Source organism: Ambystoma mexicanum, chromosome 6q (genome assembly GCF_040938575.1).
Source record: "Ambystoma mexicanum isolate Mex_15411 chromosome 6q, UKY_AmexF1_1, whole genome shotgun sequence".
NCBI lineage: Eukaryota > Metazoa > Chordata > Amphibia > Caudata > Ambystomatidae > Ambystoma > Ambystoma mexicanum.
The window spans coordinates 273,631,732-273,653,394 of record NC_090937.1 but is presented as its reverse complement, the minus strand read 5'-3'; the positions used below and the strand labels follow the sequence as shown (position 1 = coordinate 273,653,394).

Sequence of the window (21,663 nt, the reverse complement as noted above, 5' to 3'; positions counted from 1 at the left end):
GCTCTGAAGGCTTTTCTGCCGACTGTGCAAGGGAAGACTGTCCTGATTCTGACGGACAACACAGTGGCCATGCACTACCTCAACAAAAAGGGGGGGGGCAGGGTCACTTCTTCTGTGCAGAGAGGCGATGCAGCTCTGGTTCTGGGCCATCCAGTGGGAAATTTCGATCTCGGCAGTTCATCTGGCCGGAGACGAAAATGAGGCGGCGGACGCTCTGAGCAGGCAGAGCAAGGACTCTCACGAGTGGGAGCTGGCTCAGGAGATTCTCCTGGAGATCTTCTCCCTTTGGGGGACCCCACAAGTGGATGTCTTTGACACCAGTGCCAACCGGAAGTGCGAATGATTCTGCTAGCGGGAATTTCCTCCAAGAGGAGCTTTAGGGGACGCGTTCGTAGTGGAGTGGTCCTTCCCACTGCTGTACGCGTTTCCTCCAGTCCTCATCATTCCGCAAGTGCTGCGGAGGTTACGGAGGTTCGGTTCCCGAATGATCCTCATTGCTCTGGCGTGGGCCCGGAAAACGTGGTACCCAGACCTTCTCGGCATGTCCATCTGCCCTCCACGCCGTCTTCCCTACCGAGACGATCTGCTCTCACGGGAGGAGGGTCGGGTTCTCCATCCAGAGGTCAATTCCCTCAACCTTCATGCTTGGCTTCTGAAAGGTTGAGGTATAAGGATTGGGACCTCCCGGAAGACGTGATGGAGGTGTTGCTTTCGGCCAGAAGGCCTGCAACAAAAACCCTGTACCGTTGTCATTGGAGAAAGTTCTGCGACTGGTGCAGGGTTAAGAATGTGGATCCTTTTTCATGTGCCATTCCTGTGGTTCTGTCTTTGTTGCTTTCATTAGCCCACAAGGGCCTGCAAGTGGGTACCATTAAAGGTTACCTGGTGGCGCTGTCCATATTTAAGCGCTCGTCTGAGGAGTGTTCTTATTTTAAAATTCCTTTGATTTCTCAGTTTCTGAAAGGGCTCACTAATGTGTTCCCACTGTCGCCTTCCCAGGTGCCCGGTTGGGATTTGAACCTAGTTCTAAAATTCCTAATGGGAGCTCCGTTTGAGCCTTTACATTCTTGTCCTGTGAGACTGTTGACCTTGAAAACTGCAAGCGGAAGTGACCGCAACTAAAAATACAGAGTGAGTGAGTTGCAGGCACTTTCCGTTAAGCCACCCTTCAGGGTGTTCCATAAGGACAGGATTGTCCTTAGGGTTTGTCCTTCTTTTCTTCCGAAAGTTGTGTCGGAATTTCATTTCTCCAGCATGGGGTCTGGCATGGATTCACATGCTCATGGGGAATCCTCGGTAAAGAAAAAACCAGTATCAGTTTCGTTTCTGATCTGTCTTTCGTAGTAGTAACTGATCTCTGCGTCATACTGATCACAGCCAATAACTGCCCTCTACCTAAGCCCCGCCTCTGGCAGCCATCTTCAGATATTTACCGCACATTCAAGTGTTGGGATCCTCGTGCTATTGCTCTCGAGCGTTAGTGCTATCTTTCACGTTTTTTTCTCAAAAAACTTCGATTTTTCGGTCAAAAAGAGCCTCAAGCTCCACCGTTTCTTCATCCGATTAACGGGGCCCCGTGTCGGATTCGTCTACGCCCCTCAAGGGTGAAGATCTCGTCGAGCCACGCTTTTGGAGGACTCCAGAAGTTTCTAAGGCCCATCTCGGACATGGCCCAGGAGAAGGGAAGCTCGACCCCCGGAAAGCTGTTCAGGGTCTGCCCTGGATGCCAGCTTCAGAATGTCTTTAAGGAGGACGAACACTCCTTTTGTCTTTACTGCCTACATGAGGACAAGACGCACATGGAGAAGGACTGTGCGTTTTGCGGCAATATGTCGGAGCGGACCATGAAGGACCGCCATCAACGTCTCGCCAACTGGCTGGAAGGGAAGAGCCCGTCAGGCGAGAAGAAGAAGAAGAAATCCGAGCGGTCTTCTAAGACCTTTGAGGACGCCCCGGCAACGGGGGTCCAACGCAAGGCCAAGCACCGCGAGTCCTCTGGCACCAGGAGCGCCGAACGGTCGGGCTCTACGGGCGCCAGGCAGGGCGCATCCTCCCCGGCACCATCAACCACGAGCCAACGCTCTGGTTCGGGTAAGAGGAAGGACGAGCACCCGGCAAAGCTCCTGGAGAGGCCCCGGTCGAGCTCGAAGGCCCCATCGGAGGGAGAGCGAGGCAGTGTCCCTCCCCCCAAGGAGAAGGCGGTGAGCGCACCTAAGGTGGTGAAAGCCTTAATCCATCCGGCCAAGGCCTCTATCGAGACAGTCGCGGTGGCCCTGGCTCAGCCTGTGGAGGCTACACCAGTGGTGGCGACCTCGGGGCTCAGAGTCTCCCTGCCACCGCGGAGGGAGTCCTCTTTTATGCCCATCGACAGGACCCCCGTGAAACTTCTGACGGAGAAGAAAAAGGGGGGGCAGGAGGTCGTCGTGGATTCGGCCTCAACCTCTGAGGAAGAGCTGATCGAAGTCTTAAGCCACGGCGTTGGCGTGGAAGAAGACCAGCCCGTCGGGAGGGATCCTGACGTAGGAGACGACGATAACGTCGAGGGTGACGACGGGGCCCCTGACCGCCCGTCGGACTCCCCTCAACCAGCGCCGCAAGACAACTCTGCGGCCATTTTGTTGACTATACAGTCCTTATGCTCGGAGATAAGGACGAGACTGCCGTTACCACCAGCGGAGGAACCGCTCCCGACGGGGGACCTGGAGCCAGGCCTTTCTGGGAGCCCTCCCCCTAAGAGAAGAAGGATTCATCCTCCACCTCCTTTTCAGCCATTGCGCCCTGTTCAGCCCTCCTCCCCGTCCACGACGCGTGGGGATGATACGGGGACTGACACGGCCGCGACGGGTACGGACGACGAGGTTTACGACGAGGATCTGCCGTCGTCACCTCCCGCCCGACGAGATTCGATCGTTTCACTCCATGATCGCCAGGGCATCCGAGCTCTTCCAGCTCTGCCCGGAAGAGAAGAAGAAGGAAGGTTTCCTTTATCAACGGCGCGAGGCCAAGAGGAAGACGGTCTTCTCCGTGCCTCTACTGGACGATATTTGGGATGAGGGCCTCGCCCTCCTCAAGAACCCATCCACGACGCCGGCTGGAAGGTATCGGTACTAGAAGAAGTACCGGGTCCCGGACGCGGCCCCCTTGTGCCTCCGGGCACAGCCGACCCCGGACTCGGTCGTCTCCGCGGCAGCCAGGAAGAAAGCGGGGGGGGTGCGGCCTCTACGTCGACTTCCCCGCCGGACGGCGAGGGAAAGAAATTGGATACGATGAGATGCAGGGTCATCTCGTCTGCAGCGACAACGACCTTGGCTATCGTAGCCCGCTACAACAGGGAGCTGTGGTACAAACTGGCCCCCTGCTGGACTTCCTAGCGGACGACAAGAGGGCGGATGCCCTAGAGATCTTGCAGGAAGGAGAGGTGGCGTCGGACCACGCCATTACGATTGCGACGTACATCGCTGACACTGGATTTCGCCAGTTGGGCAACGGCGTGTGCCTTAGGCGGCGTGGATGGCTCAAGGCTACTGACTTCCGTCAAGACGTGCAGACCAGAGTCTTGGACATGCCATTCGATGGAAACAACCTGTTTGTGAAAACAGTGGACGATTCCCTTCAAGTCATCAAGGCAGACACGGAGACGGCTCGGGCTCTTGGGGTTCTCCAGCAACGGCGGCCATCCTTTCGGAGTGGTGGAGGCAAACAGGGTGCCTCCAAAGGTTCCGGCGGCGGATTTTCCACCTACCGTCAAGCGGCCCGTTCGTCGTCGCAGGAAGCTTACAGGGGACGAGGCAAGTCAGGCGGACCCCGCCGTCGTCGCCAAGGAGGTCAAGGCGGCAAAGCCTCGTCGAAGCAGGACTGATCCGGCCGTGGGGTCGGGCCCCCACCGAAGCACCCCGGTGGGAGGCCGGCTGGCGAGCTTCGTCAGCATGTGGGAGTCCATCTCCACCGACCGTTGGGTGCTGGACGCCCTAGCCCAGGGTCACGCACTCGAGTTTCAAAAAAGGTGCCCGCGCGTCCCCCCTGTGGCCAGGAAAGAACATCACGTCCCTCAACTTCTCTTGGAGGTAAAGGCGATGCTCAGGAAGGGTGCCATCGAGCTCGTCCCAAAGAGGCTTCGGGGCTCCGGAGTTTACTCAAGATACTTCCTCTTGAAGAAGAAGACGGGAGGATGGCGTCCCATCCTGGACCTAAGACGACTGAATAAATTCATCAAGGCACAGAAGTTCCGGATGGTCACCCTCCAACACGTCCTGGGTCAGCTGGGGGAGGGCGATTTTCTGTCGTCGTTGGATTTGGAGGATGCCTACTTCCATATTCCCATCCTAAAGGGACACCGAAAGTTTCTCAGGTTCGTGGTCCAAGGGCATCACTATCAGTTCAGAGCCCTTCCCTTCGGACTAAGGTCGGCACCCAGGGTGTTCACCAAGTGCCTCGCACCGGTGGCGGCGCAGCTGTGCCGAGAGGGGATCCACGTCTACCCCTACCTGGACGACTGGCTCATCCGAGCCAAGACGAGGGAGCTCGCCGTGGAGCACACGGCAAGGACCGTCCAACTTCTCATGGACCTGGGATTCTCCATAAACTACGCCAAGTCCCACCTGGTGCCCGCGCAAGACGCACTGTTTCTGGGAGCGAAGCTCGACACAGTTTTGCTTCTGGCCTCTCCGTCGGAGGAAAGGACGAGGGCCATTCTGGGCAAGGTGCAGCGGATGCTGGTTGCGGACGCGGCCAGAGTGAGGTCCATCAAGTCCCTCCTCGGAATGATGTCTTCTTGCATTTACCTCATCCCCCTGTGAAGGCTCCGGATGCGCCCGTTGCAGGAGTTCCTGGACGCGCGCTGGATCCAGACGACGAGCAGCTTCGAGGAGAGGATCACACTCGACGAGAGTTTCCGACGAGCGATCCGGTGGTGGGGCACCCACGCACATCTGACGGCAGGCATGGACTTCCAGACCCCCGGCCACCAGGAGACAGTGACCACGGATGCCTCCCTTGAAGTGTGGGGAGCGCACACCGAAAATCTGCACGCGAGAGGCCTTTGGCTCCCGACGGAGAAGTCCCTCCATATCAACGTCCTGGAGCTCCGTGCAGTGTTTTGGGCCCTCAGGTCCTTCCTTCCGTCCCTCAAGGTCAAGGTGGTGAGGATCTTCACCGACAACACCACCACCATGTTCTACATCAGGAAACAGGGCGGAACCAGGTCCCCAGCCCTGTCCAGGGAGGCGCAGGATCTGTGGCATTGGGCCGTCGCCCAAAGGATGTTTCTGGTGCCGTTTCATCTGGCAGGGATAAAAAACACCATCGCCGACTCACTCAGCAGGGATCTGCGCTCGTGCCACGAGTGGGAACTACGACAGGATCTAGTGGACCGCCTCTTCCGACGGTGGGCACACCCCAGATTGATCTGTTCGCGACGTCGACGAACTCCAAGTGCCGGAGGTTCGCCAGCAGGTATCCCCAGCCGAGGAGTATGGGCGATGCTTTCTCGTTCCCCTGGGAGGGCCTGTTTCTATACGCGTTCGCTCCATTGCCATTGCTGATCCGGCTCATCAACCAGCTCAAGAGGTCACGGTGCAGGATGATCCTCGTCGCACCTGCGTGGCCGAGGCAGATATGGTACCCGGACCTTCTGGACTTGTCAGCGTCCCCGTCAATCAAGCTGCCAGTGGACGCGGATCTTCTCTCCAGGGAAGGAGGCGCCATCCTCCATCACGACCCGAAGTCGCTGAACTTGCAGGCCTGGCTCCTGCAGCGTTAGAGTTTGGAGGATACGACATACCGGCCGACTGCAGAGAGGTTCTTGCACAGGCCAGGGCGTCCTCAACTCTTAAATGCTACGGACACAAATGGAAGAGGTTCTCTGTCTGGTGCCACGCACAGAAGATTAACCCTCTGCGGATTACGGCTCCCCAAGTACTGCCGTACCTACTTACGCTGGCCAAAGCTGGACTGGCGCACGCGTCCATCAAGATTCATCTTGCTGCGATCTCCCGATACACCAGAACCACGGTGCGGACGTCTTTGTGGTCTCATCGTCTGGTGAAAGAGTTCATGAAGGGACTGTTCAGATCGTTCCCGCCGGTGAAGGCTCCGGCCCCGGCGTGGGAGCTCAACGTGGTGCTGACCAAGCTCATGGGACCTCCGTTCGAGCCTCTGCACTCGGCTCCGTTGAAGTTCTTGTCGTGGAAAACAGCGTTTCTTGTGGCCATCACCTCCGCACGACGGGTGGGAGAGATCCAGGCCCTTTCCTGCAAGGCCCCGTACTTGACTTTTCACGACACGAGGGTAGTGCTCAGGACGCACCCCTCCTTCATGCCCAAAGTGCCGTCGGACTTCCACCTCAACGAACCCTTGGTGTTGCCTGTTTTCTTCCCGTCGCCTTCGTCGCCGGCTGAAAGGACTTTGCACTCGCTGGATGTGGCTAGAGCGCTGAAGTTCTACGTGGACCGCACGAAGGGTGTTCGGAACACGTCACAACTCTTTGTGAACTTTGGACCTGTCAATCAGGGGAAGGCTCTCTCGAAGGCTTCCATTTCCAGATGGCTCTCCGGCTGTATCATGTACTGTCATCAGTTGGCAAACCGACCGCTGCCTGGCCGTCCGAGAGCCCATTCCACCAGAGCGATCGCAGCTACCACGGCGTTCCTATCTGGTGTGCTGGACATCTGCAGGGCTGCTAGGTGGAGGTCGACGCACACCTTCACGAAATTCTACTGCGTCGATCGGGATTCCAGGGAGGAGTCCAGGGTCGGCCAAGCAGTGCTGCGCAACCTGTTCGCCTAAGGTGAGCCTTGTGAGGAGGTAAGAATTGCTTAATGTTCAGTTTGATGTGATGCTTAATGTTGAGCCTTTGCCACCTCCCGTGGTTGTGCATGTGTGTACTGCTATGTATTCTTTATTCATGAGCATGTGAATCCATGCCAGACCCCATGCTGGAGAAGGAACAAGTTACTTACCTGTAACTGTTGTTCTCCTGCATGGGTCTGGCATGGATTCACATGTGAACCCTCCCGCCTACCCCTCTGCGGCTCTTCACTTGGTCATACTGCCACTTCACGTGCTACCAAATCTGAAGATGGCTGCCAGAGGTGGGGCTTAGGTAGAGGGCAGTCATTGGCTGTGGTCAGTATGACGCAGAGATCAGTCATTGGTTACTACTACGAAAGACAGATCAGAAACGAAACTGATACTGGTTTTTTCTTTACCGAGGATTCCCAGCATGACGACGGGGAATATTCATGAGCATGTGAATCCATGCCAGACCCATGCTGGAGAACAACAGTTACAGGTAAGTAACTTGTTCCTTAAGCCAGAAGGTTATTCTTCCGGCGTTCTATCCTCCTCTGCATCCGGGTAAGGAAGAGGAGAGACTCCATAGGTTGTATCCTAGGAGAGCTTTAAGTTTCTACATCTCACGCTTGTCCCGGGTCAGAGTGGACAATCGGCTCTTTATAGGATACGCTGGAAGGCGTTTGGGATAAGATGTTACTAAACAGACTTTGTTTAGATGGATTATCTGGACAATTTCTGAATGTTATCGCTTGGCGGGGAAGGACCCTCTGGTAGGCTTACAGGCCCATTCTACTAGGGGTGTGGTTGCCTCTACTGCCTTGCAGAGGGGTGTTCCTGTTAGGGAGGGTTCTCATTCTATGGCTAATTTCCCTTACCTATAGAGTCCCCCAGCAGCTTTGCTGGATTTGAAGGGTTTGTTTCTTTTCTCCTGCTAAGAGTGTGACCCCTTTTTCCCACTCTTAGGCATATTTGCTATGTTGGTTCTAGGCTATATTTTGTGTTTAATGGCTATGGGGTTTATCTCACCCTCATAGGAACCATCTTTAGCCACATGTGTTACACAGCACCCTTCGTGCAGTGTCACAGGGGTGTCGTAGCGACCCCCCAAACATAGACTCCATACCCTGGGACTGACTACTGTCTCCCAGGGCATGTAAAGTCCCCATTGACTTTACTAGTCAATCTTTATGAACAAAACCAGTACAACCCATCTTACTATGGAAGTACTGGCAAGGGTTAATAGTTTTTCCCTTATGTTCTTTTTCGGGAGGGTACCGTACAGTCCCTCTCTCAAAAGTTTCTGGCTGGTGGCAGTGGTTACTACCAAAAATATTCAACCGCTAATATTTCCCTATGGGATTTTCCCATTGTTCGAGGCTACCACATTTACTGACAGCCTCTAACATACCGCTGGTTTATTTTTATATGAACTTTACTCCAGTAGGTTTTAATTTCCAGAACTTTGATATAACTTCTTTCTCGTGTCTTTCTCTAAACTCCTAACCTATGTCGGGGATCCTTTGTTCGTCCTTTTGGTGGGCTTCTGCCGAGAAGCCCTCCTTTCGGCGCCACTGAGTCTGGGGTGGAACCACTGTGTGGGAGTGGGAGTAGGATCCCTGGACAGGGTTGCCTCAGCAACCCATGTCGCACTCTGCCCTGATAGGCTGGAGGGTCTCTCGCCAGGATGACCACTCCACTGTGTGAGTGACAGCTAGGCTGTATGAATGAGGATCTTTTTGCATAAAAGCAAGGTCCTGAGGACTGGAAGAGCAAGACATCGCCACTGGAACTAAGAAGCCGAAGAGGAGAGAAGCCAAAGACATCTGCACCAACTGAACCACCGGTGAAGCCCTGCTGCAGTGTCTCACCACTTTTCTCCACACGACGGGAGAAGATCTTCATCTGCAAAAGCCTTCTTCCCTTGAGCTGGTAGGGCCAACCAGTTTGCCAATCGCCTTCCAGGACCTGTCTTGGTCGAATCGCCAGTGCCCTGCACTCGGAGACCGGATAGCCAGGCGCCAGTCCACCCGGGCTGCGATTTAAAGGAGGGTACCTTTTATTCGTTGGGCAGCACCGCGGCTGGTTTCATCCCTGGGCAGTGCAGTTACTCGAACCTTCCTCCACGACGAAAGTCTCTCTTCCTCTGATGCATCTCCTGAACTGCAGGAACTGCCAGGAACAACCGCCACCGCAGGAGCCTCTTCTACATTTTAAGATACTTTGTTCCGCCAGGCCTCCCTTTTCGTTTGGTAGCGCTAAAAGTGTTTTAAATCGTTTACCTACCTGCTGGGTTGGCCGCCCCTATCCTCTCACATTGTCTTTCACCTTCTGCATCCACCTTTTCGAATCGTTTAACAAAGACTTGACTGCAGCTACAAGAACATTTTGCTCCTGGGCTCTTTGCGCTGTACTACTGACTCTGGCACAGCTCTATTGACCGTAGCTGAATCTGTTAGGTGCACCAACACAGTTTTAGTTGAGATGCAATCTAGAGAAGGCAGTTCTAACTCTTATAACCACCTCTTCCTTCCCACTATTGAAACTTTTGAAGTGCCATTTTGCTCGGTTTTCATTTAAGTATTCTACATGCTAAAGTAGTGCCTTGCTTCAACTTGTTCACAAACTTACTGGGAAGTGTTACTAGGCTGTCTAAGAGTATATTCCTGTATAACTTGTTCTTTCCCTCCCTTGTTACAAATTGCTAGAGTGCCATTTGTGTTTAGTTTTCACTGTGCCGTTTTGCTCAGTTTTCACTCTTGCTCAAAATTGTCTACAATTTAACCAGGGAGTTGTGTATACTTTTCTTGACTGATTTTTACTTGCTTTAATAACTGTGATTAATGTGTTGAACTAGAAGTGTGTAAAATAAATCTATATATTCTTTTTAATACAAAGCTTTGGTCAGTGTTTCCTTGTACCATAGTATTGTAGCCCTATTATGTAAACCCTGAATACTGCTCATCTCCCTTTTAATATAAGTCTGACTGCTTAGGCACAGCTACCAACTAAATCTTTGTGGTACAGGCTGAAACCAAAGGGGATTTATTGCTCATACCTGTAGTCTTAATCTTCTGTAGTGCTCCCTAAGGGAACTGCACAGGATTCTGCCTAACAGTTCCCATTCGTAACATTTGTGAAGCAGCCACATGGGCCTCTGTCCATACTTTTGTCAAACACTACTCCTTGGATTCTATCCATGGGCAAGATCTGGCCTTTGGCAAGGCAAGGTGGTCCTTTATTCTGCAATTTAATTGGGCATTCTAAAATTCTTTTTTTTTAAACATATTTTTATTGTTTTACAGTGTAACATAGTACAATATAACAGAGTAACATCCCCTTAGATCCCCCCTCCGGAAGGCGTGTTCCATGTTCCAACTTTCCTCGGGATCGTCTATGAGGTAAATATGTCCGTGATTCTGATTTTGTGCGGGCACAATTGCGCCATATAGTCAGATTGTAGGTATTCCAGAACTCCCCCCCCCCCCCCCCACTCCTTCACAAATGACACATTCGAGCCCTGTAGATGGTGTGTGATCTTTTCCATTGTCATTTCCGACCAGACCTTTTGCAACCAAGTGTATATTAATGGTGGGTCTTGTTTTTTCCAGTTTTGGGCGATAGTGGCCCATGCCGCTATGACCAGGCTCATGAAGCTTCTCCATTGTGCCTTGCTATATTTCTTGGATTGATGCCCTATCATTCCGCATAGCCACACTTTCTCCCCCAATTGGTCCGCCTCTGGGAACATCTTATTAATTTCTGTTATTAGTTCCAACCAGAATCCTTTGACCCCTTGACAGTCCCACCAGATATGCCGCCACGTGCCGGCTTCTGGGCAGCCTCTCCAACAGCGGTCGGGCGTTCCTGGGTACATATTGTTAAGCCTCTCCGGAGTGTAGTGCCATTGCGTGACTATTTTTATCCACATTTCCCTGGTCAGCACCGCGCATGTTAGTTTGGGAATGCCAGCCCACAGCTTCTGCCACTGCTGAATTGGGATCTCTTCCCCTAATGTTCTTTCCCATCTTTTCATGTAAGTCCATTTTAGTTCTTCGTCCTGTGTATTGATTAAGTTGTATAGTGTGGAGATCAGTTTCTTAGTTCCTGAGTTGGATAAGATGTATTTTTCAAATGGGGTTAACTCCTTTGTGGCCGCCTGGGTAATCTCTGGCATTGCCAGCCAGTGTGTGAGCTGTTCGTACTTGTATCTATCCGCCTTTGTCAAGTTCCACATAGTTTTACAGTCTGCAAAGGGTCGTACTTCCTTGTCTAGGAACATTTCTCCTATTTTCCAGCAGCCTGCCTATTCCCATTTCTCAAAGGCCCCGGGCTCTTGTCCTGGTGGGAATTGTGGGTTCCTACAGATGGGCGTGAATGGTGCTTTCGCCGTGGTCATGTAGCCCTTCCGTGTCTGTTCGTCCCATGCGCTCAGTGTAGTTTTCATGATTTCACTGATGCGGAGATTCGGGTGTCTATGTTGTTATAGCTTCCAAAGGATCTCTTCCAGCGGAGTTCTGGCGACTGCCCTATCTGAGTTACCCAGATCGATTGTTGGTCATCCCCCAGTCATTCTTTCAGGACCCATAATTGCGCTGCTTGGTAGTATTTCCTGAAGTGTGGTAGTGACATTCCCCCCTCTTTGACATGTGTCGTGAGGATCGATCTCGCGACCCTTGGGGGTTTCTTATTCCAGATATATGAAGAAATTGTCTTTGACAGTGCTTTGAAGAATGAGTTAGGAATTGTTATCGGGAGGGCGTGGAAGTGATATAGTAGCTTAGGTAGAATATTCATTTTCACTGACTGGATTCTACCCCACCAAGAGATCCTCAGAGGGCACCATTGTTCCATGTCCTTTTTCACTCTCGCCAGTAATGAGGGGTAATTGCCTTTGTACAGTGAGTCCACCCTATGCGTGAGTGTGATGCTCAAGTACCTGATTCCTTCATTTGTAATTTTTAGACCTTGTGCTCCCACCGCCCTTTCCTGTGCCTCTTTGTCCCCTGCCAATAATAGTATTTCGGATTTGTTCCTATTGATTTTCAGGCCTGATATCTCCCCAAATGCCTCCAGTTTCTGCATCGTACGTGGCAGGGACTCCCCATGATCCTCCAGGGCTAGTAGCATATCGTCAGCATATGCTACCTTTTAAATATATTTTTATTTTATTTTAAGTGAAAACAGTATAAACAAACTTGTGACATTATACACAATAAACCAATAAACACTTAACAAAACACAACACTACACTCCCCCCCTCCCCCCCAAGAGCTCATCCACAGGGTAGTTCCGTATCGACCTGGTGTGGCCGGGTGGCTTCCTCCTCCGAGGCAGTAGGTTCTCCTCGTACCCCAAACAGACCAGTGACTAATGACCTCCAGGCTACTAGGTTGCCCACATCCTCCTCCCCGCATTTACTGCATGCCTCTTGCCAGACCATGGTTTCGGCTTCCGTCCATTTTTGGAGATCCCTCCACCACATCTCTATCCTAGGTTTGTAACATTGCTTCCAGTTCATAGCTATCCTCCTCTTAGCGAGTATATATGCTAGGTCTCTCAGTTTCCCCAGATGTCTGGTGTTCTTTGGTCTGGAGAACCCCCCTAGAAGGCAAGCCCAGGTCGTGTCAATGCTTATCGGGACCCCTTTGTCAGCCAACTTCTGTGACACTTCTCCCCAGAAGACCTCAATTACTGGGCAGGACCAGAACATATGCGTCATGTCCGCATTCTCCTCGTTACACTTCGGGCATGCCTGCCTGCCCGAGTTCGCAAACTTAGCTATTCTCTTGGGGGTCAAATACGCTCTGTGTGTGATATATAGTTGGATTTGCTGTAATCTAGCATTTCTGGACACTTTTTTATGATATCCCAGAGCCCGTTCCCACATCCCATCAGTCATCTGAACCCCCACCTCCATTTCCCATTCTAGTCTCAAGTCTGTCAAGTCCTTTCCCACTCGGGACATCACCACCTCGTACAATCTGGAGATCTCGTGTCCGCCCTCCGATATGTCATATATTGTATCAATCAGGGCGTCCGGATCCTCCGCTAACACCGTCTCAGGCCAAGATTTTCGGATAGTCTGTACCAACCTGAGGTATGTAACATATTGGCCCCCATGTAACCCAGCTTCGTCTTCTAAGTCTGCAAAATCCTTGATGGCCCCATCTTGCCATATATCTCCTAACGTGGCCAACCCAACCGGTTCCCAGTACATTCTGATCAATTTTCTAAGTTGACCATCCCCCGCAGTCAAGGCAACCAGTGGCACCTGCGGCGAACACGGATCCGGGCTTTCCAGTAGCCGGCATGCTCTACGCCACATTTTCCACCCAAGTAACAGCATACCAGGGCAAAGATTTAAGTCTTGTCTAGGGACCCAGATGATCTCCTTCAAATAAAACGGGGTGCAATCTGTCCCAACCAACCTGGACTCGGGAGATTCCTCATCAGAGAGCCACTGTGTAACATATTGCAATTGGCTCGCTACATAATAGGCCTCAAAATGTGGTAATTTAATCCCTCCTTTATCGTAGAAGTTTTGTAGCTTCCACAGCGCCACTCGGTTGCGAGTGCCGTGCCATAGGAAGTCCCTGCACATACTGTCGAGTTTGGTAAAGAACTTCCTAGCTATTAAGTATGGTATGTTGTTGAAGAAATGCAGCAGTCTAGGCAAGACAACCATTTTAAGCAACGCCCCTCGCCCTATCATCGCTAGCGGCAGCTTTTCCCAAAATCGCATAGACGCACGGATTTTATCCACAGCAACCTCGGTGTTATACAGATGTTCATTTCCCACAGTGTGATATATGTCTATTCCGAGGTATCGGAAGGACTCGGCTGCCCAAGGCACGGGCAATACCGGTAAGCGTTCCGTGGGGACCCTCGAATAGTACCCTAGGGGGAACATGCTCGACTTGTCAGGATTAACCGCTATGCCGGACAATTCGGCATACTTCTGCATGACCTCCAAAACATACTGGAGGTTCTCTTCCGGATACTTTAGGTACAGCAGCAAGTCATCGGCATATAAGGATATCAAATGGCTCTTTCCTCCCACCTCGATGCCCACCAGGTCATATTGCTGTCTAAGGTATACCGCTAAGGGTTCCAAGGCCAGTATGTATAACATCGGGGACCAAGGACATCCCTGCCTAGTACCCCTACTTAGGTGCAACTTATCGGATATCACTGATCCCGTGCGCACCCTAGCCGTAGGCTGGCTATACAGTAGTCTCGCCCATCTGATATAGCCTGGCCCAAACCCATATTCCCTCAGGACCGCAAACAGCCATGGCCACCTCACCGAATCAAACGCCTTAACTGCGTCTAGGGAGATCACTGCCATTTCCTCATCTCTCCTGTTCCCTTCTTCTATCACTCGGTGGAGCCGCCTGTGATTATGAGTTATATTCCTGCCAGGGACATAACCTGTCTGATCCGAGTGTATCAGCCTGCCGATGACCTTGCGCAGCCTATCCGCCAAGACCGCTGTCAGGATCTTACTGTCTTGGTTTAACATCGACAGCGGTCTGTACGATCCACAGTGTTGTCTCGGCTTGTTAGGCTTGGGCAGTGGTATGATCAGCGCTTCTCTGAGCGTGTCTGGCAATCGGCCTCCCTCGAATGATTCGTTGTACATCTCCAGCATAGAGGGGAGTATCTCTGCGCTATACGTTTTGTAGAACTCACTCGGGAGTCCATCAGTGCCCGGGGTCTTGCAAGTAGGCAGCCGTTTCACCACCTCTTCCAGTTCGTCTAGCGTAATGGGGCCATCTAACTCCTCCCTTTCCTCTGCACTAATCCTGGGCAGTTCTATATCTTCCAGTGTGTCTCTGATTTTATCCAGATTGTCTTCCCCTTTGTCCTCATACAGCGCTTTATAATAATCTAAGAAAGCAGCGTTAACCTCTTCCTGAGTGTGAGCCTCCTCTCCGTCTTCCCTTTCTATCATCATGACCGGGGCCCTGGGGGTTTCCCTCTTATAAAGCCATGCCAGTAGGCGACCAGTTTTGTCACCTCCTGCATGTTGCCTCTCCACGTATTTCCTGTAATTGAGGTCACAAAGCCGCTCCCAAAGCTCTGAGCATCGTTGTTGTAATTCGAGTACTAGGTCTGTGTCCCCTCCCCCTCTGGTACATTCACGCTCCAATTCTTTCTCCACTTTCTCCAGCTCAGCTAAAACCCCCCCCTGAAGGCCCTTTGATTTAGAAATAGCGTCGCCCCTCACTACCACCTTGAAGGCCTCCCAAAGTGTACCAGCCGAATCCACACTGCCCGTGTTCTCCTCAAAATACCTTGTAATCGTCTCTCTAATATCTTCTCTGAAGACCGGGTCTCTGAGCGCCTCCGCCCGAAGGCGCCATGTTGGAATCCGCCCTCTGGGGCGGCCGTATTGCCAGGCCATCACCAAGGGCGAATGGTCCGACAGGACCCTCGCTCTGTATTCAACCTGTGTAGTTGTTATCGTCACTTCTGGCGTAGCAAAGAAGTAATCTAGTCTCGTGTGCAACTGTTGAGGGGCCGAATAATGAGAGTACTGCAAGGCCGTGGGGTGTTTCAATCTCCAGACATCTTCTAGTCCATAGTCGTCTAATAGTACCCGTAGAGCCCTGGCCGCTGGGGTGGGCCTGTCTACTTTCCTGTCGGACCTATCTATCTTGGGGTCAAGAACACAGTTAAAGTCCCCCCCCCCCAGATGATCGGTTCCCCTGCGCACGGGCCCAGGCGTGTACATAGAGTCCTGAAGTATACAGCAGTATTCTGATTGGGGGCATATGTATTAATAATACTCAGTCCTCTGTTCTCAATCAGTACCCTCAGTATTACCAGCCTACCCTGGGACATGCGGGGCCACCCAGATCAGCACACCTCTGGCATAGGCCGAGTACGGGGAGCCCACCACTGTACCCCCCCATTTTTTCTTTACAAGGTCTAGTTTATGTTGGGCCAGGTGCGTTTCTTGTAGCAGGGCAATGTCGATCTTCTGTCGTTTAAGATACAACATGACTTTATTTCTTTTCAGGTAATTATTGAGGCCTCGGACGTTCCAGGTGGCAATCTTGAGGTCACCCATGGCAGCTATGTGTCTTCCCACCCCACTTACGGGAACCTCCAACAGTTCTCATGACACAGAAAGCGTCCCACTGCAGCCACTCCGCGAATAAGCTCATTCCCAAACAAACCACACACACAACCAAACTCCAACCCCCTTTCCCCTCCCTCTCCCACCCTCCCCCCAACACCACACACCCCAACTGTTGCCCAGCTTCAACAAAAGAGCTCAGGCACCCCCACATCTGGTTCCGCAAACACCGGTCCGTGCACGGAGCCCAGTAGGGTGAGGTCGCCCTAATGGCCACCTAACCTAAGCTATTGTGGGGAGAGAGTATCGCTCCATGGGGCTCCCGTTCAGTAATAATCTCAATGTTTGTGGCAAACAGTACAACCAACTGACCTTCCATACCGAAGGTTCCGAACCGACTATAATCAAGTCTTAGGGTCCATGAGTCGCGCCATCTTGCGACGCCATTTTACGTCTTCCGCAGCTCCTCCGAGTCCTTCTGGGGCCGGTCCGCCGATTCTTGAGGGCACCCTTGTGCGTCGAGCCACTCCATGGCGTCCTCTGGGGTCTCGAAAAATAAAGTTTTATGCACCTGTATGACCTTCAGTTTTGCAGGGTAAAGCAACATATATTTGTAACCTGCCTCCCTCAGCCTCCGTTTCACAGTCCCAAAGTTCATGCGGCTCCGCTGCACAGCTAGGGTGTAATCCGGATACGCCGTGATGCTTGCTGCTCCTCTCTTGATCGTGCCTCCTTTTCGAAAATGTTCTAATATTCTTTCCCGATCACGATAGTTAAGAATTTTGGCAATGATGGGTCTGGGCGGGTTTCCAGGAGGCGGCCTCCTCGTTAGGGCTCTATGTGCTCGCTCCACTGCGAAGCCTTGGGATAAGGCCCCTCCGGATATCTCTTGCAGCAATATGGTCTCAACGAAGTCAGTAGGGTCACGGCCCTCCGTCCCCTCCGGTAGGCCCACAATGCGGATATTGTTGCGACGGGCCCGTCCTTCAGCCTCCTCCGCTCTACTTTCCAGGTTGCCCACCCTTTGGATTAGGGCGTGCAGTTTTGCCTTGTGGGTGGCACAGTCCGCCATATTCGGGCCAACTTCTTTTTCTAGGGACTCTGTGCGCTCCGCCAGAACCCTAACGTCTTGTCTCAGTAGATTGACGTCTTCCTGGACCTCCCCAACTTTGAGGTCCAATGCCGTTTTTAATTCAGAGACAGCCTGTTCTAATTTCGACTCCCAGGCCGCTCTCAGGTCCGCAATCGCTGCTAGGATTTCTTGGTTAGAGCTCGAAGTCGTCGCACTACCCACGGCCGGTGCATCCTTATTCTTGGTGGCGTCCGAGCCCGGGGACGTTTTGGTGAAGTCATCCAGCGTGGGCTGTTTCGCCTTAGGTCGCACTGCCTTACTGGACATGGTTCTGAGGATGTGCAGGTCTACCGAATGATGAGTGGGCGCACTGCACGCTGACCTGGTTAGGTCTTCCCGCAACTTTTTCAATCCCGTCTCAGGTCTATGTCGGCCATTTTGAGTCGCCCTTTGTTCTCAGCGTCTCTCGACTTTTCTTCTCCGATCTCAGCCGTCGTAGCTACTATGACCTCCAAAAGTTCACAGTACTTCGGTAGCACCTTCACACGCTGGCATGCATATCGTCGGTATTCAATAAGCAGTCGTACTGCACTGATTTGCCCGGATCTGTTCAGGATCTCGGGAGCTCCGCTGGAACGCGTCCTCCTACATGGCTCTCGTAGCCACGCCCCCCAGCATATGCTATTACCTTATGTTGTCTAACTGCCCTCTCAATCCCTTTTATTTGGGTAGTTTCCCTAATCCTAATTAGCATCGGCTCCAGGAATATTGCATATAGGAGGAGAGATAGTGGGCATCCTTGCTTTGTTCCCCTGGTAATCTCCACCCTGTCTGAGACTTCTCCGTTGATCGGTATTCTTATTGATGGGGAGATATAGTTGGCTTTGACCATTTTTATGAATTGTTCTCCAAAACCCATATGCTCTAGCGTTTTGAAAAGAATGGACCATTCCACCCGATCAAAAGCCTTTTCGGCGTCGAGTGAGAGTAGTATGGCTGGCGTATGTGTAATGCATACTTTTTCTATTAAGTGTATCACTCTTCTTAGGTTGTCATGGGTTTGCCTGCCTGGGATAAAGCCTGATTGATCTGGGTTTATTAGGGAGGACAATAGCGGAGAAAGCCTGGCTGCTAGGATCTTTGTGTACAGTTTTGAAACTAAGTTTATCAATGCAATTGGGCGGTAAGAACCAGGGAGGGTAGGGATCTTTGCCTGGTTTGTGGAACACCAGGACCTTAGCCTCATTCATGGATGGGGTTACATTTCCGCTTTCTTTGAAAGTGTTTAGAAGTTTTGTGAGGAATGGGGAGAGGATATCTGCGTATATTTTATAGAATGGGGCCGTGAAGCCGTCTGGGCCTGGTGCCTTGTTATAAGGGAGTCCTGCTATTGCTTTCTTCACCTCTTCCTCCGTGATTTGGGTTTCTAAAGCTATTTTCTGTTCTTCCGATATCTTCGGGATGGGGAGAGACTGCAGGAATCTGTTTTGATCGCCCTCGTCTGGGTGCTCAGTCGCGTATAGTTTTTGATAGAACGACTTGAATACCTCCCCTATGTCCTTTGTGCGTGTATGGGGCTCGCCTTGTGCGTCTTTAATGTTTAGAATGGTTAACGATTTTTGTTTTGCGGAGAGTTGTCTCGCTAGGAGTCTGTCTGCCTTGTTTGCTTTGATAAAGTATCTCTGCTTGAGATAGAGGAGGGATGTCTCAGCCTTTTATTGCAAAGCATTTCCGGTTGCCCTTGCGTGTGTCTAAGTGCTTTCTTAAGGCTTTTGGTAGGGTGTATTAGAAGCTCCTCTCGTATATCAGTGAGTTTTTTTTTCTAGTTCTCTTTCCCACCCGTTCCTTTGTTTGTCCTTGGTGGCTTTCAGAGCTATCATGTGTCCCCGGGTAACTGCTTTGAACGCTTCCCAAACCGTACCCAATGGGACCTCCCCCGTGTCATTTTGTTCGAAATATTCTGCTTCTTGTCCCTGATTGCTTCTCTAGTCACCGGGTCTGAAAGCAGATCCTGTGGGAGTCTCCATCGCCAGATCCCCCCACCCTTCCCTGGCGTCTGTACGTCCAGCCAGAGTGGGGCATGGTCCGAGATTGCGATTGGGCCAAGTTCCATCCCTTGCACTTTGCCCAACATCCCCACCGACACCCAGAAGTAATCTATTCGCGACATCGTGTTGTGGACATGCGAATAGTATGTGTAGCCTTTGTTTTGGCCCTTCAGTTCCCTCGATGCATCGCACAACGCCATCTGGTCCATTCTTTGCTTGAGATGTCTGGATGGGGCCCCATGGTTCTGTGATCCCCCCGCGCTCCTATCTAGTTGCGGTTGCCATACCATGTTGAGGTCGCCCCCCAGTATTATCTCTCCCTTCGCAAACCACTCCAATTTCTCTATCGTATCCCGCATGAATCCGTCTTGGCCCGTGTTTGGCGCGTATATTGAAGCCAAAGTGAGCCTAGAGCCCTCTAACAATACATTGGCGAACATAACCCTCCCCTCTCTGTCTGTCTGCTTATCAATTAGTGTTGCGTCCCTTCCCCCCAGTGTGGCTATTAGAACCCCCGCTCTCTTTTCTGTAGCATTTGATTGTGCCAGTACATTGTACCCTCTGAGATAGACCTTCCGTCTGTCTTGTGCTCTTATATGTGTTTCCTGGAGTAGTAGGATGTCCGCCTTCTCCCTTTTAAGCATATTCTCTATTTTCTTCCTCTTCACTGGGGAGTTCAGGCCCCTAACGTTTAACGTTAATATTCTGATTTTCCCCATTGCAGTTGACCATGATCAGGTGTCATGTGAGCCCGAGTGTTGTGATCCCGGCTATCTTCCGGAGTAGCCCTCCCGTCCCTCCCCCCCAACTTTCCAACCCCCCAATTATAAACGAACAACCAACTTTGATCCCGAGGACGGCCCGGGTACCTATGGATGCTAGGGCGTTGCGCCTATCCCTCCCTGCCCTCTGTGAACTCGGGTTAAAATTTGCGGGAGTCCTAAACCCCACATATTCCTCAGACCTTCTGTGTGTTCGTACCGGATCCCCAGCCGGGCTGCTGGGAATTGCTTTTTCTGAGATCCTTTGCAGAGTGCCTCTGCAAGTTCCGTAGTCTGGGGGGTGCCCCCTGACTTCGTCCTGTATGGGTGTTCCTCTACTCCACTGCTGCCGGTTTGGTGTTCCCCCTACCATTTGGTTTCTTTTTCTGCCGAACCACCTCCCAACCTCTCGGCCTTTTTTGCAGTTCCCTTTTTGCTTTGATGCCCCTGTCACCTTCCTCCTCTGCTTGTATGTCCAATATATGGAGCCTTTCTTCCCAAGTTGTCACTCTCCTTGGTTTCCCTTCCCACTCGAATAGCAGGCCAAAAGGGAATGTCCATTTGTACCTTATTTCTTTTGCTATCAACTCTTTTATTAGTGGTGCCATTTCCCTCCTCTTTAGTAACGTCACAGATGCCAGGTCCTGGTAAAGCCGTATGTCTGCCCCATTCATCCTTACTTGGTCTGCCAGCCTCGCTCTCCTCAGTATATGTTCTTTCTGTGGGTACGATGTGAGGGCTGCCAGTACGTCCCTAGGTCTTTCCCCAGGGGCACCCGTTCTTTTCGGGCCCACTCTGTGTATTCTGTCGATCCCTATGATGTCCGCTACCTGTGCTTCAATTAGGTCCATGAACACTTCCTGTACCGCTTTACTAAGATCTTTGTCCAGCACGGTCTCAGGCATGTTTTTAATGCAGATGTTAGAAATCCAATGTGAGGACCTAGAAAATAGGTCCCGCAGATCTAAGTTGTGGGTTAATGGCACTAGGTGTTCTTGGGTTTCGCTATTTTGTTGTGACTCTTCGTCCACGTTTTGCACAATTTTCTCTAGAGTGTCCGTCCTTTCTTCCAGTTTGGCCACATCTTGCCTTAGGTCCTGAACTGCCTGTTTCATGTCGTTCCTCATCGTGGCGAATTGGTCATGAACCGTCGACATAAGTTTGTCTTGCAGCTCTACGAACCAGGCGTGCATGTCGTCCCTTGACGGGGGTTGGTTACTTGCGTTGGGAGGGATGGATTCCAATGGTGGTTCATCCTGGGACCTTCCCCTGGTGGTTATAGGGGTATCGGACACCCACATTTGGAGTATGCTTGAATCTTGTCTAGCCGACTGCTGGTTTGGTTGCGTCGCACCTCCTTTCCCCTTTGCCTTGGACATTGCCCTTGCAGTGTGAAGTACTCACTGGGTTTATTTACTCCTTGGCTGCTACGTTGTGCCTTGGGCGCTACTGCGTAGCCGTTCTTGATTTGGCGGGGTGAGCTTGGTTGATAGTGTGCCCGGAGTTAAATTGCCTCCTCTCTTGAGAGGCGCTTGTTCGCCCTTCAGTCTCCGGATACCTCTTGCCTAGTTGCCCCCAGTGCTGTTAGGAGGTCTGGGGGTAGAGCCCTTGACTCTTGTCTGTCTCTTCCCGTTAACTCTGTCCAAAGTACAAGGGCTGAAGTGTATGGGGATTTGCCCCCTGGATGCAGAGTGGCTTGGTTGGCCTTGTGGTGGAGCCTCTGGGCAGGTGGGGTGGGCACTCTCACCTGTAGTGCAGTCCGGCCCGTCACTGAGACTCCTTGGGCCGTACGCTTCCTTCGATCTATTCCTCTTGTGCTATGGCCCAGCCACGGCTCTGGAGTTCTAGCGGGAGCCCCTCTTACCAGACGTAGTTTTCCCAGGAGACGATGCAATGCCGGGCCGC

General features: G+C 51.9%; 1 protein-coding gene across 4 annotated transcripts in view; it reads left to right on the top strand.

Moving 5' to 3' along the window:
* Nucleotides 1-21,663, top strand: part of FAM13A (family with sequence similarity 13 member A) — a 2,868,510-nt gene that overhangs the window by 1,376,942 nt on the left and 1,469,905 nt on the right. The gene's annotated exons all lie outside the window — the stretch shown is intronic.